The following is a 14347-nucleotide window of genomic DNA, read 5'->3' as shown; positions in this document are numbered from 1 at the left end:
CAGATTCTTCCTCCTGATTAATCTTAAACTTCCAGTTTTGTCTTTCTAGCACCTTAAACCTGGTTAATCTGCTTAAATTTTGAATACCTTTGTTTCAGTTTTCTTCATGGTCTCACATTCTGCAGCAGTTTAGGAATAGGCATATGCCTTTCCTGAGTCCCTCCGCTTTTGTCTGAGCTTCTACCCTTTTACTTTATGTTGTCTCTTTATTCCCTGTAAGATTGGCAAGAATCTTTCTTCCCAACCTGTATGCCTTCAGCCACTTAACAGTTGGTAAATATCTGAAGGGAAAGTTGTGTTCCCTTTGTATTTGTCTTTCATCTGGATTATGTTCTGACAAGTGCTAAGTGTTCCAGTTCCTCTCCAATTAATTCTAATCATTAAGGACTTTTGTTCAGTTGTATGTATTACAAGTTATTGATTACAAGTTGTTTGATACAACTCAGCCAGTCAGAATGATATTGGTAATTCTTAATTGAGAAGATAATGTTAAATATTGTGGAAGTTATGTTCTATTATAAACAGATAATCAAAAACTTAAGTTATTTAAAGGTAGTTTTGAATAGTCATTAAAATAATATGACTTGGGTTAAGTAATCACTTCAATAGAGATAGACAAGTAAAAACAAATATATCTAGTTCCATTTTTCAGATCAAGATTGCAAATAATCACTGTAAGTTATTTTGTGTACTGCTAATCTCCAGAAGTGGAGGGTGACAAGTGTTCCATGTATTCTTTGCTGCTTTATCCATTTGAAAGTAGAGAGTATTAAGTATTAGATGAGTTACTTTCTTTAGCCAATCTGGTCCTTCATCCATGGGTCCACTAGGCTTATTGAAGCCACCTCGCTCTCCAGCGCTGCCCATTCCACCGTGTCCTCCTCCCCGCCCACCTCTGCTCATGCCTCCACAATCAAATCCCCATCTTCCCCTGCCCCAGTTATCAGGGCCACTCATGCTCCGGTTTTCTTCTGGTCCGGAAAATCCTCCAGACTGCTGCCCATAAATACCCATGCTACTGGGGTGGTCCTGTCGGAATGAGCTCTGCTGCCCGTAGCTGCTGCTCTGTTGGCTATATTGACTTGGAGCCTGGCTATAAGATCCAGTCTGGGGGGTGGTAACTAGTGGGAGGCTGTTGCCCATAGCTGCTTTGTTGACCATAGCTACTCTGCTGTCCATAGCTGCTCGGCTGCCCATAGGTGTTCCTCTGAGAGTAACTGCTCTGATCATAACTGGTCGGCTGTGTAGAGGAATAGCTGGTAGGAGGATAGGATGGCGGTGCAGTGACTGGTTTCATGGGGTAGCTCCCAGGAACCTGGGGATAACTGTAGTTACTTTGTCCATAGCCTAGGCTGGGCTGGTTATAACCCCCTGTGCTAGATTGAGGTTGACTAGTCTCTGCAGGCTTGTTACCATCTTGAGGTCTTGCAGGTGCAGCGGCAGCAGGCTGCTGCCCATAGGTTGGGTAAGCAGGCTGAGTGCCATACGCAGATTGAGCTGCACCAGTGCCATAACCCTGGACAGGCTGGCTGTGTGCCTGGGGGGGCAGTTGGAGTAGTATAACCATTGGGAGGCTGTCTATAGGAAGTTGCATATGCTGTCTGCCCATAAGTGGGAGTAGTCTGAGCCTGGTATAACTGACATCAGTAGGCTTTCCATAAGTTTCATAGCTTTGTTGCCCATACGCCTGGGTGGTCTGTGCATATCCTTGAGTTGGCTGGGCGGTGTAAGCACTGTAGCCCTGCTGGGCTGCTGCTTGGCTATAATTCGTGGACGCCATTTTCTCTCCTTCTTCCTTGTTCTCTCAAAGTCTGTCTCCCTTTACCAGTAATTTTAATCCTCACAAGGCTGATTCAAATAGGACACAGATTGAGATTTTTTCATGCAAAACTGATTATATTTTTTGTGAATGGCCTAGTATTCATTTATTTGATGTAGTTTATGGGAATCCTTGCCAGGTAGTCTACAATTTAGCAAGTAGAGGACTCAAAATAAAATTATCTTGGGAGATGCAATAATATTGTTGAATGAATTTTTAGTAGTTTATATATCATTTTATTTAATTAAAAATATGAAAGGACAATACTTTTGGCCTTGTGAGAGATATACTATGACACCTAAACACAAAAACACTTTAATAATAAACGTATATTTTAGGGTTTTCTAACCCGTAACTCTAGTCCTTACTATAAATTAAACTCACAAATATCTACTAGGTATACTAATCCATATTATGAGAGAGACATTATATATTTTTTTCATATATTTTTATTGTAATTAATAGAAAGGTTACATTATATTTGCCAGATAGAAGGTACATTAATTCATGTACATTGATACCCTTTCTCATGTCTTGGTCCCCATTTCCCTCCCCTCTCCCCCCCCCCATCTTTTTTCCCCTTCCTTATCCAATTTCAAATAACCAAATACAAATATATCCAATATATCAGATAACAAAGTAAGATACTGTAACAATATGAGATAATCAAGGGATAGCAAAAGAGATGAGAGTTAACATAGAGACATTATATTTATTTTGAGGTAAAGGACACTATTTTAGACATATTTTTGATATTAGCATAAAGTCATTCAATCAGGAGTCATGTCACTTGTATGTGGTTTTCATACTTCTAACAAAAAGAAGAATGTTGGGGCTTATATAAGAATTCTAGTAAGCCAGTATTGCCACACTTTGTTCTGCTTTCTATAGCTAACATACTGTCTCCTATTTGAAGACTCCCTGACACTATTTTATGAATTCTAACACAGGAACAAGAAACCTCACAGGTAACTTGTTCAATTTTCCTCAAGATATAATAAATTACATTAAACACTTAATTCTATTTAAAAATAAATCATTTGTACTATTAATCAGTTAGACAAATGAAAATGACTCATATTTTACCTTTATGCAGAAAAGCAGTAGAATAATTTCTTCCTTGAAGTATAGTTAGTGAGCTACTAACCCAAATTCCCAAAACACAGAACATTTCTATATGGTGCCAGCGTCGTATTTACTAAGCTAGAACTGAAGGGAAATATTCTCAAACTTCACAAGAATTAGAGGGGAAAAAAGGAACTTCAAAGAGAAAATGTAATCATCTGAAGAAGTGTGATAAAGTGTGCTCATTGGAATTGAAATGATCCTTGGTTAAAAAGTTTAGGAAAGTGAATTAAAATGCCAAGCACTGGGGATAACTTTAGCAATAAAGGATGTTTTACTCTTACACTCTAAAAGGAAAAGAGTTGAGTCCAATTAAATATTCATGAGACAAAAGATGAGTCTTAGATCAAGTTCAAGACTGGGCATAAACTAATGGTCCAATAATATAAATGACTATTAAACATTTAGTAAAGGAAGAACTCAAAAATTGCATGTTTTGAATGCATTGTATTTTAATTTAATTGACTGATAGTTTTAGCAATTATATCTGGCATTTAATATAACTATATTCAACACTACATACATATGGAAAATTTGTCAATTTATGAATGACTCTAAGTATCAGGTATTATTATAATCACACAAACATGAGTAGATTTACTACATCAAGGTAATTGTTGCTCTTTTCTTATCATTGTTAGGAAAAGTATGCATTCACAGATATGGAAAGATAAATACACAATTTTAGTGAGTTCTTTAATTTGAAAGTTTCTATGATCTTAAGATTAAAGGGGTTTTGCCAAGGCATTTCTATCTTTGGTTGATAGTAAGGAAGACATTGCCCATATTAATCATTTGAAATGAAAACTCCATCAGAAGCCTCCCAAGAAACAGGAGTAAGCAATTTCATTTCCAAAGATTGATAGAATGAAAATACACTTGAAGAAGCTTTAACCAATTTGCCATCCTCTTTTTACAGACGGCGAGGGGAAAAAAAAGTGAGGTTAATCCAGCCACAGGCAGAATTCCTCCTTGGAGTGTGTTAAACCAGCAGAATGGACAGGAGTCCTGAGCACAAGCTGGAGAGGTCCTGTGAAAATTATCATCACTCTTGATGCTGAGAGGCAACTAGCACTGCAGGGAAGACAAAGCTGCAGACTCTAAATCCACCCTTAGAATAGCAGGCCTGTGGCCATACTTCCCTGAAAAAGCATCTTGTCCAACACTATAATCAGTGCGAGGGAAGCATTTTATCCATTTATTTATTTTTCAAGATGTCAACAACATTTTAGAAAGCACAAGCTGACAAAACTTCATCTACAGGGCCTAAGGGATCTGATATTTCTTTTGAGCAAAATGATCTGGAGTCATTTTTGCAAAACTACTAAGAAAAGAAAGCTCTGGTTACCATTATGCTGGTGAACTAAAATAAAGCTTTTTGAAGACATGCCACAGTAATATGACAAAATACAGCAAAACTCAGTGGTTAAAAAACAAATAGGATAGAATGGCTGGATGTAATATAATTTGCTCTTAGATGAACGTTTTCATTTGGTTAACCTAGTGTTTATTCATGGTAGCTGGAACATTTGCATAATTAAAGGATGGAATTTAAAATTAGACTATAGCTTATACTATTCATAGAAACAAGACACTAAACTAAGAATATTCATATATCCTCTTAATGATTTCATGGATCATAGTTTATTTAACATTTGTTTAGCTTACATTGTAGACTATGAGCAGCTGGAATATGAGGTTCATTATGAACCCCGGCATGCATGTTTCAGCTCTTCTCATACATGAGTGTTAAATCAATGCTTATTAACAGCTATAATGGATAATTTTTTAGACCAAAGGGTTCTCAATTTTGAATCAGTGTGTGACTTCACTGACTCATTAACCCTTAAGATTGTAAAAAAAAAAACATGCAGACTTTTCTGAATAAGTCAATGTATTTCATCAGGTTTTCAACAGGTTCCATAAATCTTGCTCTTAAAAATGATTGTCACATATAAATTATATACATATTATATTACAGAAAGGAAGAGAGACAGGCAGAATCAAAGACATTATTACAGAAAGGAAGAGAGATAGGCAGAATCAAAGACAGTAAGAGGGCAGGATCAGAGACAGTGAAAGACAGTGAATTTTTCAAGACAGTAAGGCACAATAGTAAATGCCAAGATGGTGACAAAAATCCCCCAAGAATTTTAGGTTTCACAGTTATTTGTTAAGAAACATTTCTAACCAATTTTAAAAGAAAACATTTCTTCAATTGGTACTGAATACTTATCTAATTCATAAGCAAAAAGAGCAATAAAAAGCCTAAAGTTTGGAAAAAACTGGAGTGTTATTATGACTAGATAACATGATCATGTGTTAGCACACATGAGACAGTATATTTAAAATTGTTAGAAATAATATGAGTGTATTCACAAGACAGTATGTTGGAAATGAACTTCACAATTTGGGAGGGAGAGGGGAAATGGCACAAAAACATGTAAAGGTGGAATTTTAGAGTTTTTTGATTTGCATTTCTTTTATGACCAGAGATGTCGAACATTTCTTCATGTGCCTATAGGCCATTTTTATTTCCTCTTCAGAGAAGACTCTCTAAGTCTTTGGCCCATCTTTTAATGGGATGGTTGTTTCTTTGGAGATTACATCGGAAGTGATTCAATTTTTTGAGCTGTTCATATATTTCAGATATGAGGCCTTTGTCCGTTGCATGGTTAGTGAAGATCTTCTCCCATTCTGTAGGCTTTCCAGTTAATTTGCTAGGTATGTCCTTTGCCATTCAGAAGCTCTGCAGTTTAATGCAGTCCCACTTATCCAGCCTTTCTCTGATTTATTGTCTTTCTTGGTCCTTATTAAGAAAGTTTTGACCTGTGCCAAAGAGACCTAGTGTGTCTCCTATTTCTTCCTGTAAAGTTTTCAGTGTATTGGCTTTTACCTCGAGGTCTTAGATCCGTTTGGAGTTAATCCTAGTGCAAGGTGATCCAACTTTAGTTGGATCCAACTTTAGTTTTCTGCAGGTGCTTAACCAGTTCTGCCAGCACCACCTGTTGAAGAGGCTGTCTTTCTTCCATTCTATTTTTTTGCTCCCTTATCAAGGATTATGTGGCCACAGGTCTGTGGTTTAATATCTGGCTCTTTGGCTCTAATCCACTGGTCTTCAGGACTGTACTTGGGCCAGTACCAAGGTGTTTTGGTCACTATTGCTCTGTAATAGAGTCCAAAGCTTGGTACTGAAATTCCTCCTGTGCTGTTCTTTCTGCTAAGAAGTGTTTTTGCTATACAGGGTCTTTTATTATTCCATATAAAATTTTGCCTCTTCTATTTCTTTAAAGAATGACATTGGAATATTGATGGATATGGCATTGAATTTGTAGATAGCCCTTGGCAAGGTCTACCTCACTCCAGTTAGAATGGCCAGGATCAAGAAATCTAATAACAACAGATGCTGGAAGAGATGTGGCCAGGAGGGATCACTACTACACTGTTGGTGGGAGTATAAACTCGTTCAACCACTATGGAAAGCAGTATGGCAGTTCCTCAAAAGACTAAACATAGAACTCCCCTATGACCCAGCAATTCCACTACTTGGCGTACTAAATCCACTAGCACAACGATGTTCATTGCAGCACTATTAACCATAGCAAAGATATGAAACCAACCCGGATGTCCCCCAATTGATGAGTGGATCAACAAGATGTGGTATTTATACACAATGGACTTTTTTTTTTGCCAGTCCTGGGCTTGAGCTCAGGGCCTGAGCACTGTCCTTGGACTTTCTCAAGGCTAGAGCTCTACCACTTGAGCCTCAGCACCACTTCCGACTTTTTTCTATGTATGTGGTACCGAGGAATAGAACCCGGGTCTTCATGCATGCTAGGCAAGCACTTTAACCACTAGGCCAAACTCCCAGCCCCCACAATGGACTTCTATGCTGCTGTCAGAAAGAACAGCATCTCCCCATTTGTAAGGAAATGGAAAGACTTAGAAAAAATCATATTAAGTGAAATAAGCCAGACTCAAAGGAACATAGGCTCAATGGTTTCCCTCATTTGTCATAATCAGTAGAAACCTTGGGCTTTCCTACCAGAGATTCACAATAGAACAAAATCTACATACATAAGGCCATATAGTATGACGCTAAGTGTAAGGACCTCCAGAATATAGAAACAAAAGCCACAGAATGAGTGATTTTTGTTCTTAATGTACTATGTTATCTCTCATCTCTTTTGCTGTCCCTTGGTTATCTCATATTGTTACAATATTTAGCCTTGTTATCTGATATATTTTATATATGCTTAATTGGTTATTTGAAATAGGATAGGGAATGGGGCAAATCAAGATGAGCGGGTGAGGGGAGAAGGGAAATGGGGACCATGATATGAGAAAGGGTATCAAAATTTGTGAAGTAATGTACCTTCTAACTAGTGAATATAATGTAACCTTTCTATTAATTACAATAAAATATATGAAAAAAAACATGGGAAGGGTTAACAATGTTCAAGAATTAATGTACTCACTACCTTACGAATGTAACTGTAACACCTCTATATATCACTCTGACAATTAAAAGAAAAGTAATTAATATAAGTTCCACATGATTGTCATAAAACAATAGCAGTTTTCTAAAACAAAGTAAGCTTCAGAAAGTAGGAAAGAGAGAGAAGATATTAAAGCTTCTCTCTGTTTTCTAACTTCTGCAAGAAAAGAATGATGAATGTTTATTTTCTAGAAAATTGTAAAAAGTGTATAAAAGAATAGAAAACGGGCTGGGAGTTTGGCCTAGTGGTAGAGTACTTGCATAGCATGCAGGAAGCCCTGGATTCGATTCCCTGGAACAACATACACAGAAAAGTTAGAAGTGGTACTGTGGCTCAAGTGGCAACAAGTGCTAGCTTTGAGCAAAAAGTGTCCAAGGACAGTGGCCAGGCCCATGACTGGCAAAATAAAGAATAGAAAACAAATATTATATGAACAAAAGTCTTACAAAACAAGTGAATAAGTGGAAAGTCCATTAGTTTTTTAAAACAGGGCAATACACAATTATAATGTAAATGTTATTTTAGTGTTGATAATATATACATATTTTAAGGGATTTTATGAGCATATATTAAATATGAGAGAGACAACTGGGACATTTTCATATACATACACACTCTACCCATGCCCAATTTCACTCTCTCTATCCATAATCTTACCCCACAACCATTTCTTTTTCTTTCATATATTTTTATTGTAATTAATAGAAGGGTTACATTATATTCACCAGATAGAAGGTGCATTAATTCACATACATTGATACCCTTTCTCATGTCTTGGTCCCCATTTCCCTCCCTCCCACCCTCCCCACCTCTCATCTTGTTTTCCCCCCTTTGCTATCCAATTTCAAATAACCAAATACAAATATATCTAATATATCAGATAACAAGGTCAAATATTGTAAGAATATGAGATAACCAAGGGACAGCAAAAGAGATGAGAGATAACATAGTACATTAAGGACAACAATCACTCATTCTATGGCTTTTGTTTCTACATCCTGGAGGACATTTACTGTCATACTATATGGCCTTATGTATGTAGATTTTGTTCTATTGTGAATCTCTGGTAGGAGAGCCCAAAGTTTCTACTGATTATGACAAATGAGGGAAACCATTGAGCCTATGTTCCTTTGAGTCTGGCTTACTTCACTTAATATGATTGTTTCTAGTACATTATTTTCTTTATCCATTCAACTGTTGCTCATTACAAGGATAATAGGGAAGATGTAACCAATCATCACAAGGAACAAAAAACAGATCATGAACTTAAAGGTCTGACACAATTCATCATCTTTTCAATACATCATGTATCATTTTATGATTGATATCCATAAATAACACCAATTAAAAAATTAAATGCTGGTCATTACTTTTACTGGCACTAAGATTAATGATATACTTAACATGGCAACCCTCTGAAGATATTTAGAAATTTTGTAGTATAAATATGGCACATAAAGAATGAACTTCCATTAGATGTAATTATTTAGTTGTCAACTATTTTCTAAAACACTGGTTCTATCAATTAAGGGCTTGTGAAGACTATCTTATACCTATCATAAAATAATGATTTGTATATATTTCTAAAAAGTGTAAATTTTGTTTTTATAATTTAATCTTTTCATACAATACTCTTTAATTAAATCTACCTTGCCTCCCATTAGTATAGTTGCACAATTCTTTTCTTACTGTTGCTATCTTACTTTATTCTTGGTATTTTAATATAAACACCTCAGTGGTAAATATATGGAATTTGTCTTATGTGGTCTTTTGTTAGCTTTGTCATGTATTTTTTTACAACTTATATGATTACTGGTGGGTCTCTTCCATTTTATCTCATATTTTAAATTCAGTTTTCCTTCTCTACATTCTAGGAGTAGTTTTTTTTTTTTTTGCCAGTCCTGTGGCTTGAGCTCAGGGCCTGAGCGTTGTCCTTGGGCTTTCTCAAGGCTAGCACTCTACCACTTGAGCCACAGCACCACTTCTTGCTTTTTCTATGAATGTGGAGTGCTGAGGAATCGAACCCTGGTCTTCGTTTATGCTAGGCAAGCACTCTTACCACTAGGCCAAACTCCCAGCCCCAGTTTTTTTTGTTAATATTCTTGTTTTTGCATTTTGGTTGTTCTGCTGTTGTTTAAATTGATAATTATTTACCTTTATATTTCCATTTTCCAGATTATATTCTGTGTTCTCTATTTTCTGTTAGTAGCTCTAGATCTTACATACCTAACTTAAAAACATCAAAAAATAAACAATCTACACAATTACAATTATTGTTGGTATTTGCTTTTAAGTTTTATCATATAACTTTTAATCTCATACCTCAATAAAGACATCTAGATGCGCTTTATCATACTTTAGCTACATTTTCTTAGTGTTCATATTTTATATCTTATTCCATGTAAGGCCCAACATGGGCTTCTAACATCAAATTGAAATGCATGCAGATGGATTTAGAAACTGATGCTTACTACAACATTTCAGAAGAGACTCCATTACATAACAATACCAATATCTCAAAATAAGTGCAATAATGACCCTCACAGAAAATTTTCTGGTACTAACTCTTAGTATAAGATAATGGCAGCTCACAAACAATGTAGTAGGAGGCATTTGAGTGAGAAGAAAATGTTAGTCAGGGCTGCAGCTATCATGTTCTCAAGCCATGTGCTATCTATAGGATGGGTGAATCATTCACACTTAAGCAAATTTGACTCTGTGTAACTTGTAAAGCTATTGAGTCATGCTTGCTTACACTAATTCTTAGTAATTCTAAGTATCTGAAAAATAATTGTTTATATTATGTACACACTCCAAATGAATTCACAATCTGAGATTTTAATGATTCTTTCAGAAAAGAAAAACTTTTAATAAGTTTGACTCAGAAAGAAAAGCCAGATTACACTTAGGAAACTTATTCTCCACTTTATTTTCAAATAAAATAAATAACTAGATTTACATGTTTTTTCTTGGAGATGCTTCTGCCGAAAGTCATAAGTTGGCATGAAAGATACACAGAATGTCTTAGCTAAATGATTTTCAGGAAGTTTTTGGTAGTCAAAATCTTCTGGCAAGAAGCAGAATGAGTTCAGCTGACAGAACCCTGTGCTTCACTTTACTACTCCAGATACTGGACTTTATTATATGGAATTATTTCCTTTATAAAATAAAGCATTCAGATTTGTATTTACAGATACTTACAAATACCAATTAAAGTAAGAATAAGCTATTAACTTTACTTCTTTAATAATACCTTAATTGAATGTATTTCCAAATGCAAAAAGTACAAATTGAAAAACAAAATAGCATATATTTTTAATTGCTAAAAGTTTTAAAGGAATAAAATAATGTACTAAATGGAATATGTGCTTCATACAAACATGCATATAATTATAGTCACAAAATGCATTCTACAACAAGCCACACAGAATTTCAGCTACTCAAAACAATAATTTATTTCTATCCATCAGCTCAATGAATACTTATCTAGACCACACTGGGACAGGCAAATCTGCTGATTTTAAATCCAGCACAGTGGTGGTTCATGACTGTAATCGCAGCACTCAAAAATGGAGACAGAAATATAGTTGAGGGCAGTTTGGGCTACATAGATAAAAGCCTGCTACAAAAATAAAGTGTGAGCACACATACACACACACACACACACACACACACACACACACACTTCAAAAGTAATCTTATTTGTGTATATAAAGTTCTTCTTGTCTTATCTATGCTGAGCTTTTGTGAGGTTGGGCCCTGCTACACGTCTTTTCCTTCTCCCGGATCCAGAGTGCTGGTCAGAGCTATTCTTGTCTTGGGGAGAGCAGAGACTCCAGATAGCAAACCACCATGCAAGCTTCCTAAAGCCTACACCTGGAATTGGTACCCAGTAAATTCTACCCTTAGGTAGAAGTTTATCAAAGCAAGTCTTTTCCTCAAACTCAAAATCAGAAGAGCTATTTTGTACTCAAAAAGATAAGTTGAAGAGAGTATTTACAGTGGACTAATCTGAAACAGTTAAGTTTATAAAACACTCCAAAGTAATTTCTAAGTATGTCTTAACTTGATTAAAGGAAAACATGAATGAAACAAATTATTATAATAACAGGTCTTTAATCCACCTGGGATGGACATTGGTAAGCACCACCTGCAGACAAGAAAGAAAACAGCCAATCCAGTTTAATCGTATGTACATATTCAAATATTTTATTTTTATTATTTTCCTCAGCATGCTTTTTAACAAAGTCTAATTGTTTCTAAGAAATTGCATGAAGATCAAAACACCAAAATGAAATTCATTCAGCATGTCCCTTGGAAATTATCGTGTATCCTACATAACTAAGGATATAAAATGAGGATAAGTGAAAAATACTAAGAGAATCATTTCCATAGCTCATCCATGAGTGAGCCGAGGAATTTGAGCAACTTACTTTATTGATGACGAATCTTCACACTGAACTAGGAAAGCTTGTGCTTTAGGGAAATCTCTAACTTGTGTACATTTGACTTCACAACCTCATTTTTTGTGTATGTCTAGCATGTCTATTGATTGGATTATTTCATGGAATTTCAAAATAAACCTAGTAGCTCAAATGATGAATAAGAATTTATAATATTGATGACAGGCAATCAAATTCTTAAAGATATTCAAATGCTGTCATGGGTAAATTCTGCTGTCAAAATTCAACTATTAGTGAATACTTAACAAATTTAATTAATACTGATATAATTTTATAGACTTTCATAATGACTGCTTAAAGTTATCTAATGAACTAAACAATTTAATATAAAATTGAAATAGCCAGGCACAATTGCTCACACCTGTAATCCTAGCTACTCAGGAGGCTGAAATCTGAGGATGGCAGTTCCATGAGACTCTTAGCACCAATTAACCACCAGAAAACCAGAAGTGGTTCTGTGGCTCAAGGCGTAGAGCACTAGCCATGAGGTGAATAGCTCAAGGACAGCACCCAGGACCCATCACCAACAAAAAAAAGAAAGAAAATTAAAACAGACTAAATGGAGAAGAGTAAACAAGAAGGAAGAAATCTTAATGATGATACAGATCTTTATTTTTAATTAGATTACACAATGAGCATCATGATATAAGTCAAAAAATGACAAGGTTTGAATTGTGTTTGTTATAGTTATTCTCACTTACTGTGAAATATTGGCAAATGCGAGTATCATAGCCAAGTGTTAATTAATAAATCATAATTCTCACTGTGGGATGCATTTGTTAACATATATATACATATATATATATATATATATATACTAATTCCCAAGAAACAATAGAAAACATGAAACTATTTCAAATGTGCAAAGTGAAACTTCTAATTAAGCCTTGCGAGATATATTTCTCTGCATAGGTTAGAAGGAGGAAATACTCTTCGTGGAAAATTCTGGTCTTTTCCACAGGTGATCGGGATGTAAATAACAGATTAAATTGACAAGAGGAAAAATGTCTCATAAACTATCCAAATCAAACAAGTTCACATTTCTTTACTTTTGATGACTTAAGCATGTAGACATATCTCTTATTCAGCACGGTAATATAACATGCTCACATTTTCTACATTTTAAATATTCAGTAATGTTTGTAATCCAGCCTCTCCTGGCCTTTTTAGGTCAGATTAACATACCACTATTATTACATTTCTTCATTATACTCTTGAATGTATAAGAAATTGACTTCTGTTTGTATAGTAGCTTATCAGTTTTCTTGTCTGAACTGCTCATCAGAATGTCACTCAATGTGACACAGCACAATGACATAAACACCTGACCAACAACTCGTATTCTTTCATATTCTTCCTCTAAAGTACATACTTCAGTAAAATAATGCCTTCTGCAAGGATTGATAGATCAGTCAAAATTATATAATAATGGTCAACACCAGCAGCAAGAGTGAGACTCGATTTCTCATTTCCTTAAAATATACAATAAATCCAGAATTTATTAATAAAAATGAAGTGTATTAATAAGTGATGGCATATTTAAAGTAAGCTAAATAATTCTACAAGCAAATGTGAATTAGCATCTTTGGTCCTTGGGTGTTCTCTCTCCATCTACAAAGTCTGAAGCACCATTGAAGAATGCTTCTTACTACTACTTTCATGTATGGATCTAACAACAAGTAGCATATGTTCTGCAAAAAATGAAATCTTCAATTTAGGAGTAAAATGTGTTTGTAATGTTAGAAAATGTGGCTAGTTCTATAAAATTACAGGCATCTAGTTCTCTAAAAGCTAAAATAACACACTCGCACACTAAATTATCATAAATTACAAGTTCTTGCTGTAGTACCCAGTAATCCAGCATCTCAAATTTACATGAAAAGGAAAGTTTTAATAATAAGATAGTATGTATTGCAACAAAATGGAAAGGTATCCCTTCTTTATATTTACTCTTGGCTTTTTGAAAATGCTTTATTGTTTAGTTTAGTTTTATTTGTGAAGATTATTAACTCTGAATTTTCTGTGAAGAAAAGTATTTGAACAAGTTGAGATCCTTCTCTTACTTGATTTTGATGTCCCTATATTGTTAAATCTTCATAAGTATTTTTAACATACAGGAGAAAAGATTGTAGGGAAAAGGCTGATGTGAAGAAGACAAGAGTAGGAAGAATAGAAAAAATAAAACTTGAATAAAAGCAGTAATGCATGGAGTAGTGTTTTGGATTTGATAAAGGAAAATATAAATTTACATGATAAGTTTAAACTAATTTTTCATAAAAGCAAACCATTGTAAGAACCAATGTATTTCAATGGTATCATTTCTTTTATCTTCTTTTCAAAAGCCTACCTTTTATTAAAACAAAGGATACAATACAATGGCTTATGTTAACATTACAGCTAAGCCTAAGAAAATACTTCTTAGCTTCTTATCAACATCCCTA

The 14347-nt window shown here is 34.9% G+C and overlaps 1 pseudogene; it reads right to left on the bottom strand.

Moving 5' to 3' along the window:
* Window positions 1-669: 669 nt before the first annotated feature.
* On the bottom strand, window positions 670-1780 carry LOC150058940 (RNA-binding protein EWS pseudogene; annotated as a pseudogene).
* Between the last annotated feature and the right edge of the window lie 12567 nt (window positions 1781-14347).

The sequence above is a fragment of the Megascapheus bottae genome, chromosome 9 (assembly GCF_031878675.1).
Source record: "Megascapheus bottae isolate mThoBot1 chromosome 9, mThoBot2.hap1, whole genome shotgun sequence".
Taxonomy (NCBI): Eukaryota; Metazoa; Chordata; class Mammalia; order Rodentia; family Geomyidae; genus Megascapheus; species Megascapheus bottae.
This window is presented reverse-complemented; position numbering and strand designations above follow the sequence as displayed.